This window comes from Anas acuta, chromosome 14 (assembly GCF_963932015.1).
Source record: "Anas acuta chromosome 14, bAnaAcu1.1, whole genome shotgun sequence".
Lineage (NCBI taxonomy): Eukaryota > Metazoa > Chordata > Aves > Anseriformes > Anatidae > Anas > Anas acuta.
The window spans coordinates 4,881,589-4,906,013 of record NC_088992.1 but is presented as its reverse complement, the minus strand read 5'-3'; the positions used below and the strand labels follow the sequence as shown (position 1 = coordinate 4,906,013).

The 24,425-nt window shown below is 50.6% G+C and overlaps 1 protein-coding gene and 2 long non-coding RNA genes across 3 annotated transcripts in view; all 3 read left to right on the top strand.

The window, feature by feature from the left end:
• COL23A1 (collagen type XXIII alpha 1 chain) overlaps positions 1 to 24,425 on the top strand; it is a 169,482-nt gene that overhangs the window by 7,302 nt on the left and 137,755 nt on the right. The gene's annotated exons all lie outside the window — the stretch shown is intronic.
• Positions 4,887 to 6,700, top strand: LOC137864172 (uncharacterized). Its single transcript, XR_011101350.1, has 2 exons — positions 4,887 to 5,657; positions 6,101 to 6,700. It is a non-coding gene; the product is annotated as an uncharacterized lncRNA (long non-coding RNA).
• Positions 9,833 to 22,717, top strand: LOC137864173 (uncharacterized). Its single transcript, XR_011101351.1, has 2 exons — positions 9,833 to 9,995; positions 21,542 to 22,717. It is a non-coding gene; the product is annotated as an uncharacterized lncRNA (long non-coding RNA).

The following is a 24,425-nucleotide window of genomic DNA, read 5'->3' as shown; positions in this document are numbered from 1 at the left end:
CTTCGGGGTCTGTGAGGAAGTCGCTCAGGCTTGAGGTTCTGGATGTACCATACTAGAGCCTGAGAGCAAACTTCTCCTCCTAAATCCAGTAGAAATAGATTTTAAAACAACAACAAACATAAAAAGAGGACCAAGTCCTCGGAAGATGCCCTGCCCATCAGCTCATTCTTCATGTTACAGACTGAGGGTGTGAAAGTCTCCAGCTCTTTGCGTGGCTCTAGCACCGCATCTCTCAGCACATGCCTGCTGTCTCCACGTACTGTATCTCCACAGGCTTTGCACTCAGAGTTACTGAGAAGCCTGAACTCCGAATTTCCTGGCTGCTGGGTGATGCATATCCCTGTCTTCGTCTCGAGTTCACGCTGAGACAGTATCATACGCTTTTGAACGTATGTGTATATTACAAAGCAGTGTTAAATGTGCAGTGTAGTAATCTGATGTTCCAGTTAATATGTGACAAATATTTCCCAATAATGACTTGGCAACACAAAGAGGTGAGTGGTACTTCAGCCTGCAGGACGGCTCCGTTTCTTGGCAATTCAAACCATGTGTACTCAGGGAAGTCTATCACTTACAATCCTCTGTACCTCTTGCAAACTCTGGAGGCTCTCTTGCTGCATTTTATTTATTTTTATTTATATTTATATTTCTTTTTAAGCACATGGATGGACTTTTCCCATCTTGCTGGGAAAGTTTGGCACAAAATGTTCTGTGGTTCCCAGTGACTTGAAATGTCTGCCTAATTTTTTCTGGTGTAAATGTTGTCTTCAAGTGTCACTCGCTATCTGCCTTCTCCCCTCTTTGTCTCCCCAGGTAATTAGCACAACAGAATTTCCCTAATTGGTGGAGATCAAGGAGGAGAGGGTTCTGTTTGCTTTGTAGTCCTGACAAATGGCAGATGTTTTCCAGCAGGCCAAATGTGATACACTGAGCTCTGCTAACGCAGGCTCTTTGTTTCGCACTCGTGCGTGATAGAAGCTCTCTGTTATTTCTCTCTTTCTGTGTCTTCAGTATATGGGTCTGTAATTCTGCATGTTCAAGTCATGATTCCGTCAGAATGCTTAAATAGATATGGAAAAATATCAAGTGAAAGCAAGTGTTTCTTTCTGAAATTACCAGTGATCTCTGCCTCTGTGAGTTGCTTTGCATCTACTGATCTTAAATGTCTGCAGTACTCCTTACCATCACCTCAGGAGATGTTTTTCTAGCCAACGAAGTCATTAAAATTCAGTATCTTTCTGTAATTTTTGTATTTTAGAATGAGACAAAGTGCTTTACAACATGGCCAAGATTTAAAATGTTTTCTAAACCCTGCTTACCTCAGCTTCTATGAGAAGCCCATCCCTTCCCATACCCAGCCAGTCACTTTCTTTCATCAGGGTTTATTTCCTTGGTCTGGCTTGGCCCACAGGAGGCTAGGACAGTATAATTACAGGATTTGCTTGCACTAAACAACAATCGGAATTCTTTCCTGTGCAGAAAAACCTGTGCCAGGATTTTTAAAGATTAGCCAGAAGCCAAGTGTTAAAGCACCCAGATGATGAAGAACAACGGTCTGGGAAGGACTTTTAACAAATTGTGCCATTTAAATGCAGGAACTTACTTTCTTTCGCATGTGTTTGCAAATCTTACCCCTTCAAAACATGATCCAATTGCAGATCTTAGCAGCTTTTGGAAAAATGCCGCTCCGCGTCCCTTTGAGCATAAAAATTGCTGCCAGCTACATTCCGTCAGCTCCTTCCTGGCGACCATTCCCCGTCCCTTTTGGATATTCGTGGAAGGTCCCAAGGACATCTGGAGCCGTGTCTGCACGCCACATGTGCAGGGGCCGCCAGCCGGCTTCTCCCCGCAGCTACCTGGGATGGGCACCGACACCCCACGGCTCCTTGCAAGGAGCTCCTGGAAAGGAGCCGCTGCAAAGTGCTGGGGCTGGTGGTTCTCCCAAATCAACCAAAGCCACCCAAGGGAGCGCGTGCCACCTGCGGCAGTGTGCTGGGGACAGTGCCTGAAGCCCGCCAGTGCGAGCCAGACTTGCTGAAATGTGTTGACTGAAGCGAAGAGCAGACTGATCTCATGTTGGAGCAGAGCTGAGCTGCGGTGTTTGGCTGGGCTCGGTCTCATCCTTGGGAGCCTTAAAGCTGTGCTTGAAGAGATGTTTTGCGTCTTCAGGACTCTGCTGATAGAAATCTGTGAGTCAGGGGCTTGTTTTCTAAGAGCGGTTGCAAAAAATGGAAACAAACAGAGGAGCAGGAGTCTTGTTTGGTCTGGCATCTCCTTCCAGGCGTACAACTGGTGCGTGTGCTGTGTTCTGCGGGGAGCCAGCTTGCAAGGGAGAAGAGGCCCAAAGTCCCCCTTGAAAGTAGATTTGTGAGTGATTTACTCGCTGCTGTGTGTCCGGAGAGGTCTGTTGGTGCTGCAGCAGCCTGGCATGGCATGGCAGCGTCAGGCGTGCTGCTGCTGGCTTGCTTTTCTCCCCTGCACACACCACTGCTCCGCACCCCTCTGAGGGCCTTGTGCTGCCAGAGGGAGATGCAGGAGTCAGCCAGCCATGCAGGGACGGGCAGGGTGAATCTGGGAGCTCGAGGGCTGCTCTCAAACCTGACGTCCCCACCTCAGGCTCCGCGTGAGCCAGCGGCGACACGCAGTGCCCTCCTGAGGGGACATTCAGTGCTGGCTGAGGCCGGCACTTCCCGAGGCAGGAAATAGCGTGGTACCACTGTTCTTCCCAGAGCTGGCAGCGCCTCTGTCACGGAGTCAGAGACACCAGCTGAAAGGCAGTCTGGCCTCCTCGCTGGCTCTCTCAGAAGCCCTGGCACAGGCTGATGGGTCGGAGCCATCCCCCAGCGCGACCGCGGCGGTATTTCATCTGGTGCCGCTTGGTGCGACCGCGGCGTTCGAGCGCCGAGGCCCCGAGCGGTACGCCAGGAGTTGGCCCTCTCACAGCAGCGTTTGTTTTCAGACCACTTCAGCAAAAATTAATTAAAAATGGTGACATCAATGGGAGAAGGCTTTGAAAATTTATTTTTTCTACGTCTGCCAAAGTTATTTTGAGTGTAATGAAAGCTACAAAAATAAACCCGATGACCATATCCTCTGCAAGAGGCTCTGTGTAACTTTATCTTTGTCTCGACATATGAAGTCATTTATCTAGGCACAGATATTTTTTGCTGCCAGCCCCTCCAGCACTGCCTGGCCAGAGCGGAGGCGCTCAAGCAGGTTGGTTCGATGCATGTGGACTGCCTCACCTGGGAGCTCTCCGTCTGCTGCCACTTGGTTTCCTTCTTCTTGACCAAATGATGGAAGGATGTCACCCACATGGGCACCGATTTGGCTTTGCAGAACTGATTACGGAAAGTAGCCTGTGCTTGGTGCGGTACCTGCTCTGGCTTGGTGCTGTTGTTTTCCATCCATCCTCTTTGCATGGGGATGGGAACGTGTTTCAAACCCAGCGTGCTTTCAGCTGACCTTATCTTTCATGTGCTGTTGACAGAAGCAGGTTTTAGCACAGAAATCGTTTTTGGGCAGTCAGCTGCCTTTGTTGTACTCCTGCAGTGAGAGGTGCCGTATTTTACCGGCACCGAGGAGCTCCAGGCTGATGTTCCGTGACTTCCATTGCATAAATGCGCGCTGCTGTAAGCACAGGCACCTGCACGGCTGGCTGGGGGCATGCAGATAACAGCCATCAAAGATCAAAGCAGAGCAGAGGAGCTGTACGACTGCTGCCTCTCCTCTCCCTCCAGTGGGTGGGCTTCGTTTCTGCCCCACCAGCCTCTGCCCGTCCCACCCGAGGAGCCCTGCACCACCCTCAGACCTGGCGTGTGTCCTGTTCTGCCCTTACCACGGTGCAGCTTGGCTCTGTTTTACTGCTCTAAGCCACTGTCATTTGTTTTTCTTTTTAGGGCTGCGGGGGCAATAGGTGCAGCGCAGTTTAAAGGCTCCAGATGTATCTTCAGCTCTCCTGTCACTCTGATAAAGGCCTGTTGGGTCCTGGGGAATTAACCCCAAGGAAATAAATCCATCGTTAGCTTTTGGGCTGCTTTACAGATTTCTGGGCGAGTCCATTTCAGTTCTTGTTAGAGTTTCCTAAAAGGAAAGCGTTCCTCTGAACTCCAGCACTGAAGGTGCAAGCCTTCGTGTCACCAAATCTGCTCATCCTTTGACCACCCGTCTGGGAGGGAGCATTGTGACGTGCTGAGTGAGACCCAAAGCTGGCTGCCGCTTGTTATTGCCGCTGAGAGTCCGTGGAGGATTTTAACCAAGTAATGATGTGGCAACAGCTGCTCACTAAGGAGGGCTGCTTGCCTGGTCTACATGGACGTGGGTGTGAATCCAAACCCCAGCCCCATGCCTTTGCTTCTCTCTGCTACCAGCCCCAGACACAAGCCAAGCATCGATCATGTCGGCTGGGACCACACCGAAACCCCAGGAATTATTTCAGATGCAGAAACCCAGAGTTCGGGGAACTTTTTTCTTATTTTCACTTGGAGGATTCAAAGAGGTTAAAGGGGAAAACTGGTAAATATGATGAATAAATTCTAGTAACTCGTCGTACTCAATGGAGGCAAAGAATCAAGGTGGATCACACCTCCAAAAAGTATGGAAAAAGCTACGGTTAGATCACGAAACATTTGAGATAGAAACACGGCTGGATTTCTGTTCAGCTTCTGCCCTGCCATGCTTGGCTTGGTGGTTGTGCTCCCTCCTAATTGGGTTTCTGGTTCTGCAGAGCAGCCTCCTTTCATCCCTAAATCAGCAGCGGCAGGTCTCCGTCTGAACGCCCTCACCCCGGCTCCTCCTGGTATGAGAACAGCCCCCAGGGTGTTGGGGCTGCTCATCTGCGCTGCGTCCAGTGACACCCACCAGGGAACTCGCCTGGGTCACGGCCGTCCCCTCCTTTTGCTTTCACTGATGAGGCTCTTGGGAAGTTGGCTCGAGTGATGCCAGCGGCGTGGAGCAACGGGGCAGGATTTGCTTTTGCCACAGGGCCTCTTAACAGAAGCCGCATTAATCAAAGCGAGTGGGAATTTTACAGCATGGAAATCATGTTTTTGCCAGGGCCTTGAGTAGCTGCTGGTTTAGGTTGGTGCAGGGCTGTGCAGGAGCCTGCCACTGAAATGCTCTCGCCCTGCCCGGGGCGCGCTGGCCTGAGTGACAGCTCCTCGTGGTGGCACTGCGCCTGGAGAAGAAGCGCGAGGCACATTCAGTCGCTGAGCTTTTTTTATTTGCACCTGTCTTGCCGTGATAACCTAGATAGCGAAAAGGATGGATTTCTTTCTGCTTTTCTAAATCGGACCCAAGAGGCAACAATTCTCATCATCTCCCAGCGGTGACCCCATGCCAACCCCACGACTGGGGCGCAGCACCCAGCCCCGGGGAGGCGACCGTCCCCTTGCGCTGTGCTTTCCACCCCGAGGCCAAGCGTGGTGGGCGCGAGCATTTGCGTTAGTGCAGCTTTGCAGGTTGCAATCCCACAGCTCAGTGACCTAATTAAACCTCCACCTGCTCTGTGTTTGTCCCCGTCACTCTTTGTTTTATCCCGTGGCAGCAGAGCCGCTGCTGCTGAGACGCTCCCGGACAGCAGGGCTCGGCAGCCTGCGCAAGCACGGTGCTTCTTCGGTTTCATCCCCGCGGCAGATGGATCGAGCTCCCAGCCTCTGGTACGAGCGAGAGCTGCTGAAAACCAAGGGGGTGGCACTGCGGGGTCTGGCATCTCCCCCTGCCCACCCGGCATGAGCTCGTTTGCTTTTTTTATAGGGACACAGTAGGGCAATGAGAAAGAATTGCACGTGTGGGGTGGATTGGAGTGCAGCTACAGGACTCGCGGAGGGGCTTAGATCCTGTCACTGCTCTAAATGTTGGTTTGATGCCAGAAGCCCACCCTTCTACAAACTGAAGTGGGGGAGGTGCTGGTGAAAGACCTCAAATTCATCTTTTAGGACTTTCTGTGGCCATACGGAATCTCGGCTGGGGTAGAGATTTAGGGCTGCGTTGGTTGTATTTACTTCATGTTTCTGGCGCACTTTAAATCTGGACTATTTATTTATTTAAGATGTTAAGAGCGCTTGGCTTCTGCTGAACTACATCTGTCTCCATGGTTTAGGTTCAGAAAATGCCTGCAATCGTGACAGGCCTTGGATGCCAAGAGGAACCGATCCGTACCCGGGGAAGGCCGTGTAATACATCAGAGCGGTGACACCGGCGGTGCTGGAGGCTGCCCAGCCCCTGACATGATGGACGGAGAGGCTCAGGCTGGCAGCTCTCAGCCTTTAACTGCTGCTGCTGAGCGGCACCTCCCCAAATCCCGCTGAGCCCACCAGAAGGCTCCCGCTGGTGCGTGTTGTCTGCCTGGGCCCGTTTGTGCCAAGACAACTCCTGGGGAGAGCTTGGCTCCAGCCCCACTTGCAGTATTTCTGGTGCACTTGCAGGAAATCCCACATTTCTCCCTTTGCTTTTGGCCTTCCCAAGGCACAGCCGTGCTCCTCAGCCGTGCGGGCTGCTCGGGGAGCCTCGTGGCCCCGGGTGGACCTCCTAAAGCCGTGCTGCCACCAATGTTTGTACCCCGGTGCCCCAGGCTCTTGGGCGGTTTCCCAGCGAGCACGACACGGAGAGGGAAGTGTTTACAAAGAGGAATTGAATAGGTTCAGCGGAGTTCCCAGCCATCTGTACGCTTGTGGTCAGGCTTCTAAAAAAAAAAAAAAGAGCAGTGCAGACGAGGTCTATCAGTCCTGTACATCTGGAAATGTTTCTTTCTGGCTTGACTTTGTCTGGGTTTTCTCCCTGTTTGGTGCTGTCTCTGAGCAGCCCCTGTTCGTGCTACTCCAGCACGAGGCACGCGGCATGGAAGGAGCGGGCGGGTTTGTGCTGCTTTGCTGCTGAGAGAGATTGAAGAGCTTGGGCGAGATGTTGAACAGATTTGTCTTTTTCTTTCTTTCCTTTTTTTTTTTTTTTTTTTTTTTTTCCCCCAGCAGATCTGTCTGGAAGATGAGCCCAGTTGGTATTGATACGGTCTGCCTCGTGTTTTGGGAGGCTTTGGCAATAACTCCAAGCAAATAATAATAATGATGCTGCCGGGTCCCTGTCGTGCAAACATGCAAACATGCTCAGCTGTGCTGTGCAGGGTGCAAGAGGCTAAAGCACAGTGCCAGTGGGACTGGAGGGCATGGCTGGCTGCAATAACAGGTCTCAATAGAGGGCTGTAAGGAATTCTCGTGCCATTTTTCAAGAGAGAGCCGGATTTTTGCCTACTGGCAGCTGGTGTTAGCTTGTCTGAGACCAGCTGTTCGGGTTTGGTTTGTGTTGGTTTGTTTTTGGCAGGTCATCGGGTATGGGATGTGGTGGTGGAAGGGGGCAACGTGCTGGTGGTGCTGCAATCCACAGCAGTTCTGTGCCATGGATGCCTTGTGTTCATTTGCTTCTTTATCGTTTTCTTCCTAAACTTTGCATCCTAAAACACGGCTTTTCCAGCTCAGTCCTTCAGGCTTCACTCTGGAATGGGGTGACCGCTGCCTGTGGGCCTGCCCCTGCCCTCCTCCCAGGCGTGTGCTGAGCCTGTGCTGGGGCATGGGGTGCAGGCAGAGGAGCCCTGGCCAGAAGCTGTGCGTGCTTGTTGTTTCTCCTGCAGTTTCTTTATTTCTTTGTGGCTTTTTTTTGTTGTTGTTTTGTTTTGTTTTGTTTGATTTTTGTTTGGTTTGCTTTTGTTGCTGAGCTCCCCGTTTTGTAGACCAGGGCTGTATACAAATCTTTCTTAAATCCCAAAGACACGGTTAGCTTCCCCAAGAAGAAATGTTCAGGCCCAGCCTGGCAGTTCATGCAGCCCGCTTTGGCATTAAGGATAAAAGCACTGCATTTTGGCTGCTTGGGAGCTGCTTCAATGTGAATTAAGCCAGACCTTAAGGAGCTCTGTTTCATTTTCCCAGTGAAAAGATTCCCAGTCTTTAAACAGTTTCTTCACACAGACACGAGGTCAGAGTGCATCGATGCTCGCAGCGTCCCCAGGCGCTGCCGTGCCCTGGTGCTGGCAGCAGACGGCTGCGCTGGAGACGATCAGACACGCGAGGTTTGTAGTATCTGCAGGAGCAGCAGCACAGCCACCCCCCTGCTTGGGCTCCCCTCGGCTGTAGCGACACAAAGACACATTCAGGCCTTTGATAAAAGCCAGGCTTCCCCGCTTGTATGCAAGGGGAAAAAAAAAGAGTAGAGGGGAGACTGCGTTTTGTTAAAGCAGGCACTGGGGGGGGTAGCAAGAAAAAAAAAAAAAAAAAAAAAACCCACTTTTTTGAGTTAATGAGGGGATCTGAAGTTGGAAGGACCCCGTCTCCATCCCGTCCATGGGTAGTGTTCACAAGGAAGAAGGCCTTTATTTTATAACTGTACCGATATATGCGTGGATATAAATATATGCACACCTTTACATATGTAATTCTGTGTGTGTACATACTCATTAGTGCTTGTTAGTGTTAAGTGGGCAAAACAAAATGCAATGAAAACAGAAGAGCAAGGAAAGATAAACACATTCCTTCTCCTTGGTGAATAAATGCCATCTTCTTTTACCGTTTTTTGCAGATTTTATCTCCTCTTTGCTCCAGATAGGCCCCGCTAGATGATGTTGTGCCAAGAGCTCATCCCAGGGGAATGGCGTTGTGGGGAACGGGGTGATGCTGGTTGGCTCCGTCCTGATTTGGTTTGGGCTGGTAATTACGTGTGGCTTGAACACAACAGTTTTGTTGATCTGCGTTGCTTTAAAAATGATTTGATACCTAATTTTGGAAGCTTTGACTGCTGTTGTTTGGGATTCCCTATGGCTGTATCACGGCCGCATGTCTACATGCCCTCGTTACCCTGAATTTCAGCCTCTTTACACAGTGAGCTCAGTGCCTCTGGCAGAAATCCCACGCAGAGCGACTGAATTGAGCCAGCAACGTCAAACCTGGCACTGGTTCCCCAAGGAGCTTGGCCTTTGCCACCAAATGTTGAAAATGTTTGCTTTTCCCTGGGTGTAAAACTGCATGCGCTCAGGGAGGGGAACACACGCATTGACGCTGTGTCATTTGGGATCCAAAACCCCCTTTCAAAGCATCGTCACGTGAAGGAGCGTTTTATTCTTTAGCTGCTGCCCTGCAGCCTGATGTGCTGGCAGCCCCAGTGGGGAGTGCTGGACCTCTGAATGCCTCCCAGCATCCTTGTCAGGGCAAGATAATCAGAACCACGTGCTGGACTTTCCAACTTATTCATAGGGAAGCTCTTAATGCAAGTATTAAAAATCCAAATGAATGTTTTAAGAAGGATTTCTTGTCTCAGCTGCACACTGAGGGGCTGTGACACGGCAGGGATGGGTGAAGATGTCCCTGCCTCGCTCACATATCACAATGCTGGCCCTGTAAGGCCAGCTCCCTCCCTCACAGCCCCCTTCACATCCCCTCTGACCCCAGCAGTGACCCCACTGCCGCTGCTTCCCTGCCCAGGCGAGGTACAAGGAGCATCTCTGCTTCCTCTGAATGTCTCGGGGAACAGGGATGGAAATGCAGCAGAGCTGCTCCCCCCATCCTGCAGAGGGGAGCACCACTGCCCCGTTTGGGGCATTAACAAGCAGGGCTTCACCTGCTTCTGCCACTAACTGCGTACAGCTGCTGCTCCTGATGAACCACCTTCAGCCCAGGTGTGTTTGAGGGCATCTCCCTCCCCTTCCTGCAAAGCCGGAGCTCGCTGTGGTGCCAAGAGGTCTCATAGTCACCCGCTGAGCTCTCCTGGGGCTTTTCATCGATCACTTGGATCAGGCTTGAGTCCGGAGGTCTCCAGGAGGTCGGGACGTGGCTCTGGGGTGAGTCTTGTGGTATTTAATATTTTTCCTTTCTTGGCAAGGTGGGGCTGCCTTTCAGCCTGGGAATGAATGTTAAATGCTTGAAAGTCCCTGCATTCTCTCTGCCCCTTTTACAAGATGAAGTAGGGGATTGAGGTGCACTGGAGTGGAACTCGTTGCGGCAGGAAGCAAAGCAGAGGTGTGTAGGTGTCTACCTGCATGTGGCTGGGCTCGTGGAAGGGTGACGTGGCCCAACTCCAAGATCTTCAGCCCCAAGATGCTTCTGAGGGGTCTTTACCTTCCCAGCTGTTGACCTTGATAACATCCTGCTCATGTGAAGCACTGCTTTTACCCCGTGAAGTGGCGTGCGTGTGCTCCCCAGACTCCTGAGCAGGGAGGTTCAGCGGGGCTGCGAGCCACGGCGGGTGACGTGGCAGTTTGGGAACCCTCGCTGAGATGGCTCCTGGAGAAACACAGCAAGAGGGGATCTGGGCAAAAACAGCAGGTGGAGCAGCCCTTATGGCAGGAAGGTGACTCCTAGAGGTGAAGTTTTCCCTGTAAGGGGAAAAATCAGTAAGCAAGCTCCTCACATTCCGTTTGGGGCAGCTTTTCCCACGTGGCTGACTGCGCTCCTGCTTGTGTGTGTTTTATTTTAATGCCTGCAGTTAAAATAAATGGTGCTGGGGCAGGACAAGCTGTTTCAATGAAGGACGTGCTGCAGAATGCAGTGGCTGCTTGGGGTGCAGGCTGCAGCTCGCCAGCGCTGATAAAACCAGCTGGGGCTGTGCCAGGCGGGCGGTGAGGTGGCTGCTGAGTGGTGCCAGCCGCCTGGTGATCTGTGCCAAACTGCTCCGAGACCCGACCCCGGTGCTCAATAGGAATTTGCAATAGTCCTGGTGGAAGTGGGGCCCTGGGCTGCAGCCATCAATCTTTGCTCTTTGGGGTTGTTCCTGTGCCAAGGAGTAAGGGGTAGCCTAACGAGTGGGGCCAGCTGGAGCACGGCTCCCAGCAGATCCAGGCCCTTTGCTGGAGCTGTTTCCACTCAAATCGGGACAGAGTGGAAGGGCCTGTGGATGGTGCAGCCATAAGTACCTGAGGGTTTGGCTAATATTGTCTGCTGAAGGTGATTTGTCTTTATCTGATGGCTTCAAGTGCAAAAGCTGGAAGGAGCACGGTGAGGAGACCAAGTGGCCGAGATCCTCCCGGGGACTGGGGGTTTGATTTCCTTCTCCTGGCTGCCAGCATTTGGAAGGCGATCCAGGCAGGCTGTGGGCTGTGAAATGGTTTTGTTTTGCTCTATTGGGGTTGTGCAGCCGAGCCCTAATCGGGGCCCTCACTTCCAGGGAGGGACGACACGAGGACTGTGTTTTGAACACCTCTGTGGGACTATTGCAATGAAGGCATCCTTCCCGGGTAGTTTTAAGAGATATTTATTTATTTATTTATTAAAGTCAGGGAGGATTTCTTTTTTTTTTTGAGCAGTACAAAGGGATTTGCTGGTTGGAGCCATAAATGGTACAAGTCGGGGCTGAACTGAAGCTTTTCAGTGCCAAGCATCTCATGCAGCTCCCAGCAGCTGAAATCTGCTTTTTTTTCCAGCTCCTCTAGGTAAAAATACATCAAAGCTGCGTGCCCTGCTGCCTGGGTCCCTATTTAGGGATTGGGTTGGATGTATAAACATCACTAATGTGTTATCATTTAAGCCTCTCTCTTCTGTTCACATGCAACTCCTGAGCTCTCATCTATAAATAATGCATCTCAAACTGGGCCTGGAGAGCCCAACTTGTTCTCTGCAGATATTTTTGGTTGGAGGAGCCCTCTTGGTTTGCTTGTCTTCCTTACCAGTTTATGCATCTTGACATGTCATTTCCTTCGTGGTCTTTCCACCCTTCCCACCCTCCCAAAATGGAGCTGCGAACGAATAATTAAAACCAAAAGGGCACCAACCCCTATCAGAAATGTCTTTCCCATTGGGTGAGCCATGGCTTGGGGGGGAGGGATCCTGGTGTAATCTGTAACTCAAAGGCTGCAGGCACACCAACTTGTCACAACAGCAAACCTGCTTCACAGCGCCAGCCTCTCAGCTCTTGGTAGACGCTCTGCTGTGCTGCCTGCCCTTTGCTGAGCAAGCAGCTCAAGGACGGTGACTCAGTGCTCTCCCAAAGCCTGCCGAGCACCCCGTGCTCTCACCGTGCTCTCGGGTTTATTCAGAGCTCTGCTGTGCAGTGATCCCATTGTGGCTGGAAGGCAGCTCCCAGCCCAATGTAACTTCAGGTCCTCAGGTTGTGCTCAGTCCTGGTTCTAGCTAGGTAATTGGTCCTGGTTGTCCTTAATGGGTTTGCTTCGTCTTTATTAGGATTGAATGTTTTTTATTAGGGCTTGAGGACTTTTATTAGGATTGTGCGTGTGGATTTGTCCGGTTGCAGCGATGTCCGGTGGAACAGCTCACCCACACCCATCTCTGAATTCCCCAGTGTGGTAGTTTAACTGGGTAGTCCTGGGAACCTGACAGGTTGAGAATTCACCCTTCTTGCTCAAAGGCACAGTTTTGATGCTGTTATCCTGCTGTGATCATCCTGCTGCAAGTCTGCAGAAGCTGAATGGGAACCTGCTGCACTGGGCAACCTTACTTGCTTTGTTTGGCTAGTCGTCGTGACCTGAAGCAGCAGCCTTAGTGAGCGAACCACGCCTGCGTAGCACAGATGTGTCCTGCCACCTCTGCCAGAGCCTCACACCCAGGCAGTTTGCACATAATCACCTGCTGAGTCTGAGCTGTTAATGCAGGGGAGCAAATGGTGTGTTGGTGAGGGTGCCTGTAGTGCTGAGGGGTGCTCGAGGCACTGCTGTGAGCAGGGCGGCTGGGGAAGGAGGGAGGGATTTGGGGTGGGAAGGGGGCAAAGCACCGAAGAGCTTCAAAGTGGCTGGGTCCCGGTCCCGGTTGTAGCAGTATGTGAAATACTGGCCCGTGCTGAATGAGGAGATGGTCCCGGCATAATTCAGTGAAGAATCTGACTCAAAAATGTGTGGCTTTTCTTTAGATTTCCTCTTAATACAGTAAATAATCTCCGGCTTTGACATTTTAATTGTACAGCCCAGATGTAAAAACTTTCCACCAGACCCTGGCAGAAATCCCAGCAAACTGCTTCAAATAGAGAAGTTTTAAAAGGGGGGGGGGGGGGGAAAGGGTTTCTTGCACTTGTAAATCCTATTGTTTCAGAGTTTATCAGCTAACATCGAGCTCTCCAGGCTTTATAAGAAGCAGGATAAGTGTTGGAAGTCTCAGTGACAGATGTGGTGGTGGCACCTGAGGGTGAATGGTGTGTTTGGTGAGTAATGAGGGGGAAGCTTTGGACTTATTTTGTTTTTTTCGTGGCCAGAGGCAGGCACCTGGTCACTGGTGTTTGGGACTGGGTATTAGGATTTTATCCCTGCTTGGAGCTTTATTCCCAGGTACCTGCTTGCAGGGGACAGGCAATATGGGCTCTCAGCTCATCCCAACCAGCTGCTTGCTGCATGCTTCTGGTGTCACAGCCTCAGCGAGGAGCTTGCAGTGTGCTTGGCCAAGGGTTTTCTTACTTCTCCCAGCTCTGAGACCGGCTGTCAGTAACCTGGGGAGGGCCGGAGGGGAGCTGCTCCGTCCCTTCCTTTCTCTGCTGGCACGGTGTGGGCTCAGCCCTGCTGCACGGCCACAGCGCCCGGGTGGCAGCATGGAAAGAATTCCCTTCTTCAGAGCCTGCCACAACTCCCAGATTGAGCGTTAATGGGATGCCAGCTATGATTAAAGAAGCATGGGGATGGTCAGCCCTCCTGCTCGGTGGGGTGCTGATGTCGGGCTAACCAAAGCGAGGCTTTTGCACCCAGCTTGCCTGGAGCATGATGTCTCCGATGTGGTGTCAGATCAACCCAATAGCTCTGGGGGAACTGCAGGCAGTGTCAGGCAGAGCCTTTGTTGTCTGGGTATCTCCCTTGTTCCGACGGAGACCAGAAAACCATCAAGAGAAGGCAGAACATAGCCCTGTAATAGGGCTGGTAAATCCAGAATATCCAAATGGGATTTAAACCCCAATGAAGCTGAATGAAGAGCTGGGTGGGTGGCTATAGAGGGGCTGTAAATGAAATTCCCACGTGGGGCTGGAATAAAGCAGGAAGGAGACCGGTCACAGGCACAGCCACTGCTGTGGGTGAGGGCATCTGGAGCTCGTGAGGGCTGGAGCAGAGAGTTTGGTGCTGCTGTGGTGGTGGAGAGAGCAAGGGGATTAGAAAATCGCTTGCAAGCCCCCAGTGGCACGGCCAAGCTGCCCGTGGTGTTCGGCGCTGTTTGTGCAAGCCCTGTTTGTTATTTAGCTCTGGCTTCACAGGATGCCTGTGAGGATTGCTCTCCATGAGAATCGCTTGCAGATCGCTTTCATTGCAAGCAGGATCCCGCGGTACGTCCATGTGCAGCCGGGCCGGCTTCTCCTCGGAGCAGATGTAATGGTTTCTAGATGGAAAGGAAAGTCGGAGATGAAATAGATCATGACATGACATTCTCCAAGTTTATGAAACAATAAAACACAGTAATCATGGTTAAAATTTGATAAATATGTGGTGGTGTTTTTCTAGTGCAGAATACGGTTCTGCAATAAACCCTAATTAATCCAGTCTGTGTTAAACAGATAATTCCTTTTAAATTCAGAAACTTTCCATGCCCTGAACTCAGACAAACTTGTATTGTAGCAGCCAGTGTCTAGCCCAAGGAGCGCAAATCTTTTTGCTCTTTTGTTATTTTTTTTAATGTATGCCCAGAGCAAGGACCAAAAAAGGCTCAGGCAGCGCTGGGTGGCATCGGGCTCTGGCTGCGTGCACGCAGCCTCCTTCCTTGCTGTGAAGCCTAATATCTGTCTGCATGGGATGTAGGGGTTTGTTTTTTCATGGTTTTTCCCCTCCAGCTCTGCTTTTCACCCCGTGGGCACGATTCCTTGCCCTTTCCCTCAGGCTGGAGTGTGTGGCTGTAGGGAGCCACAAAGGTCCCTGGGAAGCAGTCCCAACAAGGCGAGCTGCTGGAAGGGGTTAGGAGTGAACTGGGGGCTGCCTGCAGCTGGGAGGATGCATGCTAGTTTCTTCCTGCTCAGAAATGGAGTTGGGAGCAATTTGGCTGCTCGTCCTTTGGTAAACCAGGACTTTGGAATATGAAAACTGTGGGGACTGTGCTGGGGACCTGTGTGTTGGCAGCAGGGAGAGCATTCGTGTCTCCTGCTCTGTTCAAGGCCGTTTGTGCATCAGCACAAAACGCTGCCTGGGTGACATCTAAAATTTGCTGTACTGAGCCTTTAGCTTCTTGAAAGCTGGAAGGGAGCCTGGGTGTTTGCATTGCTGAAACGAACCTTGTACTTGCTGCGTACACCAAATGGGATCTGCTCTCCAAACGCACCTTTTCACCTCTCTCCAGCTGTGGTTTTCCTAATGTGTGTACTTGGAACAGACCAAGCTGCCAAGCAAAACATGAGCTCTTCCACGTGCTGGGAAGAGAGGATAAAGTTCTGCTTCCTGAGGCGGTGCTGGCTGGGTTTCACGCAGGTAGTTCAGACCCACTGAAACTCCATTCTGGGGGGTCAGAGAGAGAAAAGCCTGCATTGGCACTGACCTGGGGCTTGAGGGGTGTGTGTGCTTTGGCTCTGCTCATGAAGATTTTTGTTTCCCTGCAGCAGGGATGCCCAGCCTTGTAGCACTGCTGTAAGGAGCCCCTCGCACGGTTGCTGCTCTGCTGTGAAACCCCTCAGCAGTGTGAATTACAGAACGGCCCATTGAGGTGCATGAGAACTTGGTGGAATTAGGTGGAGGCTGCACTTCTCAGAGCTCTGTGCCGGTAAAGTTTGCGTTGTGGTTGCTGGAAGAAGCCATAGTGGTCTTGTTGCCTCCTCCATCTGGCAGCGGGGCCTGGGAAGGCAGTGCAGTGGTGCAGGACTGCCCAGGAACATCAGGGTGCAGGGTGGTCTCAGGCAGCTTTATGTATCTTTACATGCACCACCGTGAATTTAGGATGTATGACTCAAAACCTGACAACGTGCTGCTAGATGTTTCCCGAGGGAACACATCGATGCTGTGTTTGTTTGCTGGACTGATGGACTTCGTGTCCACAAAATTCATGGCTGTCACTGGAATCCTTCAGGCAGGCACACTGATGTGCTTTCACATACCTAAAATGTTAAAACGTAATTGTTTATTGATTGTTCAGCCAGAAAGAATTGTAGCAGACTGAGTTTTCACGCTGTTTACACCGTAAACATTTCTGCCATGAGAGCCTTGTGTTATGGCATTGCACAGCCTGGGCTGATCTTGGCACCTCCGAGTGACTTCTCACTGGGCAGGATTCAATCAGGTTGAATATGAAATACCTACAGACCTGCTTATTCTAAACTTCTCAAATTTGGGTGGATCAGATGTCCTCAAACATCTCCATAATGGTCAGTAGGGCTCTGCGAGGGCACAGCAGGATGGGCTGCCAGGAGTGTGCTGCAGTAGGGGGTGTGTGTGCCATGTCCCCAGCCCCCGAGGCAGCAGTCTGGCTGGTTACGAGGACTGCTGCAGATGTGCACTGAGGCTTTTAAGTCTAAATTAACTTAAAGAAGTTATCCCAAGAAGCAGTAGGTAGTGAGAAACCCAGCGAGTGAATAATTTGATCTGCTTAGGATGGTTTCCATTTTCTTTTTCCTCTGAGCACCAAGAGACCTTCTGCTAATTCTGACCTCTGAGTCGAGTGAATGCTTTAATTAGTGTGTGTGTCTATTGCTTAACCACGAGGAAAATCACTTGGAAGAAAGTTTGGGATTGTTTGGAAAACTAAATGGCTCGAACAGTTTCAGCCTGAAAACACTCCTGTTGGCATCAATGCCCCTCTCCTTGCCCCAGCACCCCACTTGGGTAGGAAATGAGGCGGTGAGAGAGGAAATCTGGTGACCTCTGAGAGGGCTGACAGTGTCCTTTGTCCCTTGGGACAAAACACGGTCCTGAGGTCCTGAATTTCTGCCCTCCTTGTGGGAAGGAGTGGTGGTGTTGGGGCTGCGAGAGAATAAAGGCTGTCCTGGTATGCCCCTGCGAATGGGGGCAGTGTCTGGTGCTGCTTAGGATTTGCAAGCTGACATAACGCAGCCAGAACCGCTGTCAGGAAATTAACACCTCGCTCCTGGAATCATGTTGGTGAGCTCACACCTCCACCTGCTCTGCAGCTGAGTCCATTTTAGATGCGTGGAGGTGCCGGTGACTGCTGGGAGGGCCTCGCTGCAGCAGCCGTTCCTTCCTTTTTCCTTCCCCCAAAGGTCGGTGGCTGCAGATCTGTGGGGTGCCTTATCCAGCCTCATGACTCCCTGTCAGTGGTGTGAGCCGTCCCTGAAGGTCTCTCACATCAGGTGAGGCTTTTTCCCTCTCTTATCTTTTCCTTCCTCTGGGAAAGCGACTGTAACCATCCTGTGCTGTGGGAGAATCGAGAGCTGCTGGTTTTCCTCCTCTCCCCTTCTCATTGCTCCGGCTTTCACCTGATTTACCTCCTGGCTTGGAGTTTCCACCTCATGGAGAACGGCCCCGAGAGCCTCTGGGGTCTGTGGTGCTGGTCCTCTTGCTCCAAGGGGACAGAGCTCAGCACCATGGCACCAGGTTCCTCACATCCACACCAGGTTGGTTAAACACCAAATTTTTGGCTGTGAGCCCCTGAGCTCTGCCTGGCCCCTTGGCAGGGAGGTGCTGGGGCTGCTCTCGGTGCTGTGGGTCAGTGCCAGGTGGGCACATTTATTTAGGAGCGTGAATGCTCATGAAGCCTGACCTCTGCCAGGCCCTAAACGGAGCTGCAGATGAGCACACCTGGAACCTGTGAGCCTGGCTTCAGCCCCAAAGGAAACGGGAGAAAGGCAAAGAGCTGCACTCTGCTAGGAGGGGTGGGAAAAGGGCTTGAAAAAATAAAGGGAAAAGCCTATCAGCATTGCAGTCATCTGATGATGGTCTTACCTGTGGGACATCCTCCTGACTGAGGGCAGTGATCCGGCTCTCCAGGTGGAATCCTTTTCCTCCCTCTGTACCTGCAATCAAGAGATGAATAATGAGGCTTCACGCATGAGCAGGAACTGCTCCTTCGGAGTAATCTTTACTAGAGAGAAGATTGAAGTAACTGTTTGTAGTGATTAGTTTTGAGTTTTTTGGATTGAATCAACAGCAGATGTTTCTTCTCCATGACCTGTAGGAGAAGGGTATGTGTTTTCATGCTAGGCTGACTCCTCAGGGTACCCTGGAGGTAAGTCAGATGTCTTTAGAAGCCCCAACCTGCATTGTGCCAGAATGCCATGTGCTTGTGGAGTGAGTGACAGGCAGCTCTGCTGGCCAGGGCAGCCTGGGATTTCCACAAGTGATTTTATGCTCTTGCAGCCAGCAACCATCAGGATGTGGTTTTCAGACAGGTTTTCATGCTAATTGAGTTACACGTGGAAAAAAACAACGTGATACACAATCAGCTTCGTTTTCATAGGCAGGCTGGAGGAAAAAAATATGACCAGAGGTTATCTCTGTGGTTCATTTCAGGAACTGTGGGCTAGAAAATAGGAACTTATTTCTAACACGTTACTTCATGTAGTTGGTTGTCTGCTAATTAAGTTTTATAGGTCGTCTTGGGCAGCTCAATTAGCAGGCATCCGTGTGAGTGGAAAGATGAAATCTGTGTAGGTTAAAATGTAAGAATCTGTTCTTTGTCACAAGCACTTGACTCTGATTTATGTGGTTATTGTTTAATTCCTTTTGTTCCTGACAAATGATGCCAATTTGGCTCTTCTGGAATCCGGTACTGTGATTATCTACAGCAGAAGTACAGCACTGCGATGCTCGTGTTGGGTCAAACTACCTTGCAAGAACATGTTTGAACGTGGCTAACCAGAGAAGAGGCATCTCCAACTGCTCACCTGGTGCACGAATACCTCGTGTCCTAGGGACTGGGGCAGGACAGAGCTCTGCAGGATCCTGTGTTGCTGGCAGCAGGTCCCATGCTGGGCTCCTTGCTCCAGCGAGGTCTGTGACACGCTGTGCTTGTTGGGCAGCAGAGCTCCCGGCAGGCTGCAGCGACTTCCCTGTCACCCACGGAGCTCTGCCTCGCACTGAAGAAATGGAAGCTTCAGATTTCGTCATGATTTTTCTGAATTGGTTGCTAGACTTTGTTCTGACTTGCTTGCAAAACTCAGCTGCAGTTTCTTAGTAAGCTCTCCTGAATAATATAAAGATTTGGCTCAAATCCTTGCTTGTTTAACCTTTTTCTTCCATCCCTATCTCTCCTGGTGTACAGAAAGCTTTTAGGGACCTTAGCAGGGGAGATGTTTCCCAATTGGTATATTTTTCTCTCGGGAAAATATCTGGATCAGCTGTAAAACACGTATGAAATCCCCAGAGGACCATTTCCTCTGGAGTGACCCACTTTTATGGTGAGCGCCGAGCACACTCACAACCAGATACCAACTGGTTCCAATTTGCTGAGTGAATCTGTGCCCGTGCACGATGTATTTTCAGGGAGAAGCTCGCCAGATGCATTTTTCCTCGGCTGTTCAGTCTGATGTGGGAGTGCTGGGGAGCATGGGGCCGGCCCTGCTGTGCATGGGGGGCACTCTTGTGGCAATGAGAAAAAAGAGCAATAAAAAAAAGGAAAAAAGAGAAAAAAGAAAGAAGAGCAATACAAATGATTAAGGTAACTCCTCCTGACTTTGTTGCATCACACAAACAAGTTCAGAAAACGAAGTGGTTGCAGTGAACTTGTTTTCAACATCAGCTGCGGGAGGTGATGATGAAATCGCCTGGCTGCGTGCATGGGTGCCTCGCTTGGCAGCCCAGCTCTGTACAGTTCAGCTCAGTGTTAGTGTCAGAGCAACGAGCTCAAGTGTGCTTTGAGAAGGATCTGACCCTTCTCTGGGGCTGGCTCAGTAGCACTGAGGCACCCACCCGGCTCTGGTTTGGAAGCTGCAGCACTCGGTGCCCCTCTGCTGCCGGCTGCGTGGCATCGCCCGCTGCTGGTGTGCCTTCTCCCTCAGCACCCCTCGTGTTTGTGATATCAAAATCCTTCTCTAAAAACTCACTTCTCTCCAGGCTTCAGGCTAAAAATGTCGCATGGAACAAGTGGAAAATGCAGCGAGCGTCTCAGTTGTGGCCCCTCTGTGTCCCTGCCGCTGGAAGCTGTGAGCGGTGAATGAAGTTCTCCTGTTCTGAATGGGAAATGTAGAAGTTGGTGGGAGATGCACAAAATGCTCCAGTGCTTACAAATATTTACAGCTTGTAGAAAGGTATTTCTCAAATCACGTTTTTCTTTGAGTGCTCGCAGCAGTGTGGCCTCCGTGTCTAATTGGGGTGACTGAATAAACTCCTGCCTCATGATGCAAGATCCACTTCACATGGTATGAAATGGATGCAGGCGTTTTCCAGAAGTTTGGGTTTGTTGAAGCGGAGCTTTCTTAGGAATGGATGAAATAAACAGGTGTCCCTTTTTAAAGGCTCAGAGGTGAAAATAGCATCATTACGGAACGGCCACCGGGAGCTAGGACAGAGCTCTCGGCTTGGTGGTGTGGGGAAATGCATCGGCTGTGCTGAACCAGGGACGTTTCTCAGGATCCAAGGTTGAACTTCGCAGACCTGTGTGCTTTCTGGTGCTGGGTGCTTGATCCCACAAGCCGAGCACTTGAAGCCTGCTTTCTCTTCCTGTGTAGCTGTAGGCAGCTGGCTGACAAGGCTCTGCGCCACGTTCAGTTATTAAGCACCCTGCTCTGACATGTTTTATGTCTTGACCCGAAGACTTCTGCCTGTAGAGTCTTTATTAATGATCCTCTGGTGTAGGGGAACCCGCTGTGTCTGTCTCTCCATCAGCACATAGATTTTTCTAAGTGATCTAAAATGATAATTGAAAAAGGTCCCGCAGTTGTCATCACCCTTGAGCCAGTCAGAGACGAAGGCAGACGATGCAGTCGCGTTGAGGCTGTTCTCTGCCAGTTGCTGCCTTGTCCATGGGGGTTTATCTTCTTTCCTTGCCATTACAGTGGGTTTCCCACTGTCTGTGATTGGCCTGGGTCCTGTAGGTCTGTGGTTTAATTACACATAAATCAAAAAGTGATTTAATGAAGGTCCAAGGCGTTTGGTGTCTTCTTGTGCCTCTTACTCTTGCCTTGGCTCCGGGATGCAGCTGCCCATTGCCCACAGGCAGCTTAGGAGAAGCTGGCTGCGGGGGCAGCTTCCTCCCCGGGGAGGTGCTGTTGGGGTAAGAGCATTGTTCTGAGCCTTGCCTGGTGCTTGGTGTTTCCCGTGTGATTTTTTTTTTCAACACAGCATTTCCCTGCTGTGTTCCACTGTCCAAACATATAGCGTTACCCCAGTGCTCGCTTAGCGAGTCCTGAGGGCTGCAAACATTTCATAAATATTAAAACTCAGGGCTGGTTAAGTTTCAGTATGAGAACGGCGCTTTAATTTTTACAAATTATGTATTCCAGATCCTCTGGGGAGGATTTTATTTCTCCTAATGCTACGGTGTTGGTTTGGCAAAGAGGGGTGTAAATGGATTTTTATTCTTTTTTCTGGTTCATGTATCGTTCGCTGGGCTTTCCCTTCCTGTGGGGAGGACCTCATGGGGCTTCCAGACTTCGGAGAGGCCCTGGGGGGCTGGAAGCTGGATTTTTTTTTCTTTATATGCAGCTAAACGTGGGTCAGGGCCCACAGGTGTGGCTCATGTAGCTGCTCTTCATTCCTGCTTCTTTCACACAGGATAAGGTCTCCAAAATGAGCAAGCCTAGATGAGCCAGGGTGGGATTACAGCGGCAGCAGCGGAGCCACCTGGAGCCTCCCGTTTGGGTAGCGATGGGCATCCAGCAGTGCTCTGGGGCTGCTGCTTCACTGAGCCATGCTGTGGAAGGATGTGGCGTTGAACTGACTGCACTGTAAAATCTCTCATCCAACTTTGGACATCCCCAGATGCCAGCAGGAGGAAACGAGGTTTCTTGTGAGGTGCATGGCTGGCTGTGCCCCTCCTCGGGGGGCTTTTTCCCCCTCCTGCATATCAGGAACTGCTGCAGTTCTCCAGGCCCTCGCAACTACTGTTCCTTACGTTGTGATAAGCCACGGTGCTGTAATTCCCTCGTGAAAGGCATTGTTTGAGTGTGTTTAGGCTGCAGGAGCATTTATGAGTTTTTGATGTGGTCTGATTATGAATATCGTGTGTTGAAAACACAGATAGCTTGTTTAAACACACAGCACATGGGCTGGAAGGTGGAAAGTTTTTTTTTTTTGTTTTTTTTTTTTCCTCCGGTCCCACCACAGCAGGCAGGGGAGGCACTGCCTGATACCAGCCGTGACTCCGGCAGTTCACTTCAGGTAACTGCTCGGAGGTTTCCTTCCCACTGGCTTATGTTTAAAAGAGCTTTGAGGAAAAAAACAAACGCTGCCTGGTGGAACTGCACGCATAAACCATGACAACAAAGCAAATGGGAGCTAAGTACCAGTTGTTTTCCTAAACTTGGGCTTTGAAGTGGGTCCCAAGTGCTGTGTACAAGTCTGTTCTCCAAATTTTTTTGCTGTATCTGCCTGTTTTTCTGTGTCGGTCTCTGCCTGCTTGCCCCAGAAGTCGTGCCTTGAGTACCTTGTGTGGGGCAGTGCGTGACGGTAACTGCTGCGTGTTGTGAGATCCTGTCTCTGGAAGTGGTTTGCAAGAGACCAGGTGAGACAGCTTTGCCTGTTCCTTCAAGGTGCTCAGCTCATGAGGAGCCAGGAGCTGGTGCTGAGGCTGGAGCACGTTGGCAGATGGGATGGGACGTGGCTGAAGATCTGTAACTCGGTTCGTGTCCCATTGTGAACCTGTGGAGGGAGCTGGCAGGGCTTGTGGCTGGCTGCCGTGGGTTGTCTTCAGCACAGCATTGTGAAAAGAGATGGGTAAATGCAGTGCGACCCCTCCCAGATGTGTGGATTCATGTGTATAACTGCAAGCACAGCTGGATCTGCTCTGCTGCATCTAATACCTGCCTGGAGAACAAGAAAACAGTCCTGTCAAGTTGTGCTGCTGCTGGGCTGGTTCTGGGTTTCTGTATGAACCTAGGGTGCTCTGTTGTGTACAGAAACGTCAGACTAGGATGTCAAAATGGGATTTCTGCGAAGCCAAAACATCAGCAAGTTTCAAGGAAAAGTTGGGTAACGCAAAGTGCTGGCAATGCTTGTGGTTCCTGAAACAACTTCAGATGCATAAAAACATTTTGATTAGCACAAGATAGTTTAAGATAAGTCCTGCCTCGTTTTGCAGCTAAGTACAGAATAAGTATTTGGTATAGAATAAGTCCTGCTTCATTTTCCAGCTCTATCTACCAGATTGAGGAGCTCTGAAACATCTTTTCTGTGCACAGCTGCTCACGCACTGTGTTCGAGCAGTGTCTTGGCTTTGAGCTCCCCAATGGCTCAGCCGAAGGTGTGTGTGACGGGTGGGTTGGGCTGGGTACCACCAGGGAAGGCCTCTTTTGGAGGGCTCCCTGGGGAAGTGGCCGTGACCTGGAGCCTCTTGTGGTTCAAGGAGCATTTGCGCAATGCTCTCAGATGTAGGGTTTGGTTTTCGGGTGGTCCTCTGCGTAGCTAGGAACTGGATGTGATGATCCTCGGGGTGCTGTGATGGCTTCGAAGGGGAGCGGGCTCTGCTGTGCTGCCCGAGCGGGACAGGGGACAGGAGAAATGGCCAGTCCCTGGGAAGCCTCTGTAAACTGGTGAGCTTGGGTTTTTTCTTGCTGAAACCCGAAGTGGTAACACCTGGTTTTAGTTTTTAAAGGAGCTTGTTGCCTCCACTACTCTATCAGGAGACCATGACATTTTCCATTACTTTAGGAAGGAGTTTGAGGAGTTTGTTTAACAGATGTACTACTGTGGACTTCTTCCAGTTTCTAAAAATACAAGCCCTGTTTTCTGGTCCGAAAGGATGTGTTTCCAGGCACTGATTACACTACATTTTGCCTATAGCTCAGCAGTGTGTATATATTATTTTTTCCGAGGAAAACCCAGAACTTACAAGTATTTGTGAAGGAGTCACGGGTGTAAATTGCTGCCGCGCCACCGAATGTCACCACCCTGGTGCACACGGTTTTGGCCGCTTCTGTAATTGAGATCTGGTCCCGAAAATCTGGTTTAGCCTATACATTACAGTTAATTGTACCTTTTTTTTTTTTGCCTGTGAACATCTGATAGACTCTGCACATGATTTGGGAGGACTTGCTGAATGCTGAGACTTGATGCTGACAGCCGGAATCAATTATGAAACCTAATATGAGATTAAAAGGTTCCTGAGTATATTTGTAATTGAGTTGTACAAAATGCCTGATTTGTGCACTGGACAGTGCACAGAGACCACAAGCACAAATGAAGCAAATTATAATTCAATTATATAAATGCTTCCAGAGCACTTCAAATCGCGTCTTTAAGGCTGCTTAAAGCGGAGAAAATGCTTTTGCTATTTTCTTTCAAGGTACAAAAATAAGCTCTTATCTGAAGGGTGTCCTCTGTACTGCTTCTGGAAGCAAAAGAGAAAGAGAAAATAATCATTCATGGTGATGAAAGGCAGCCTGCTTTGGAGCTAGCTTGCAAGCCCTGCTCCAACTTCACTGCTTTGACAAGGTATCCG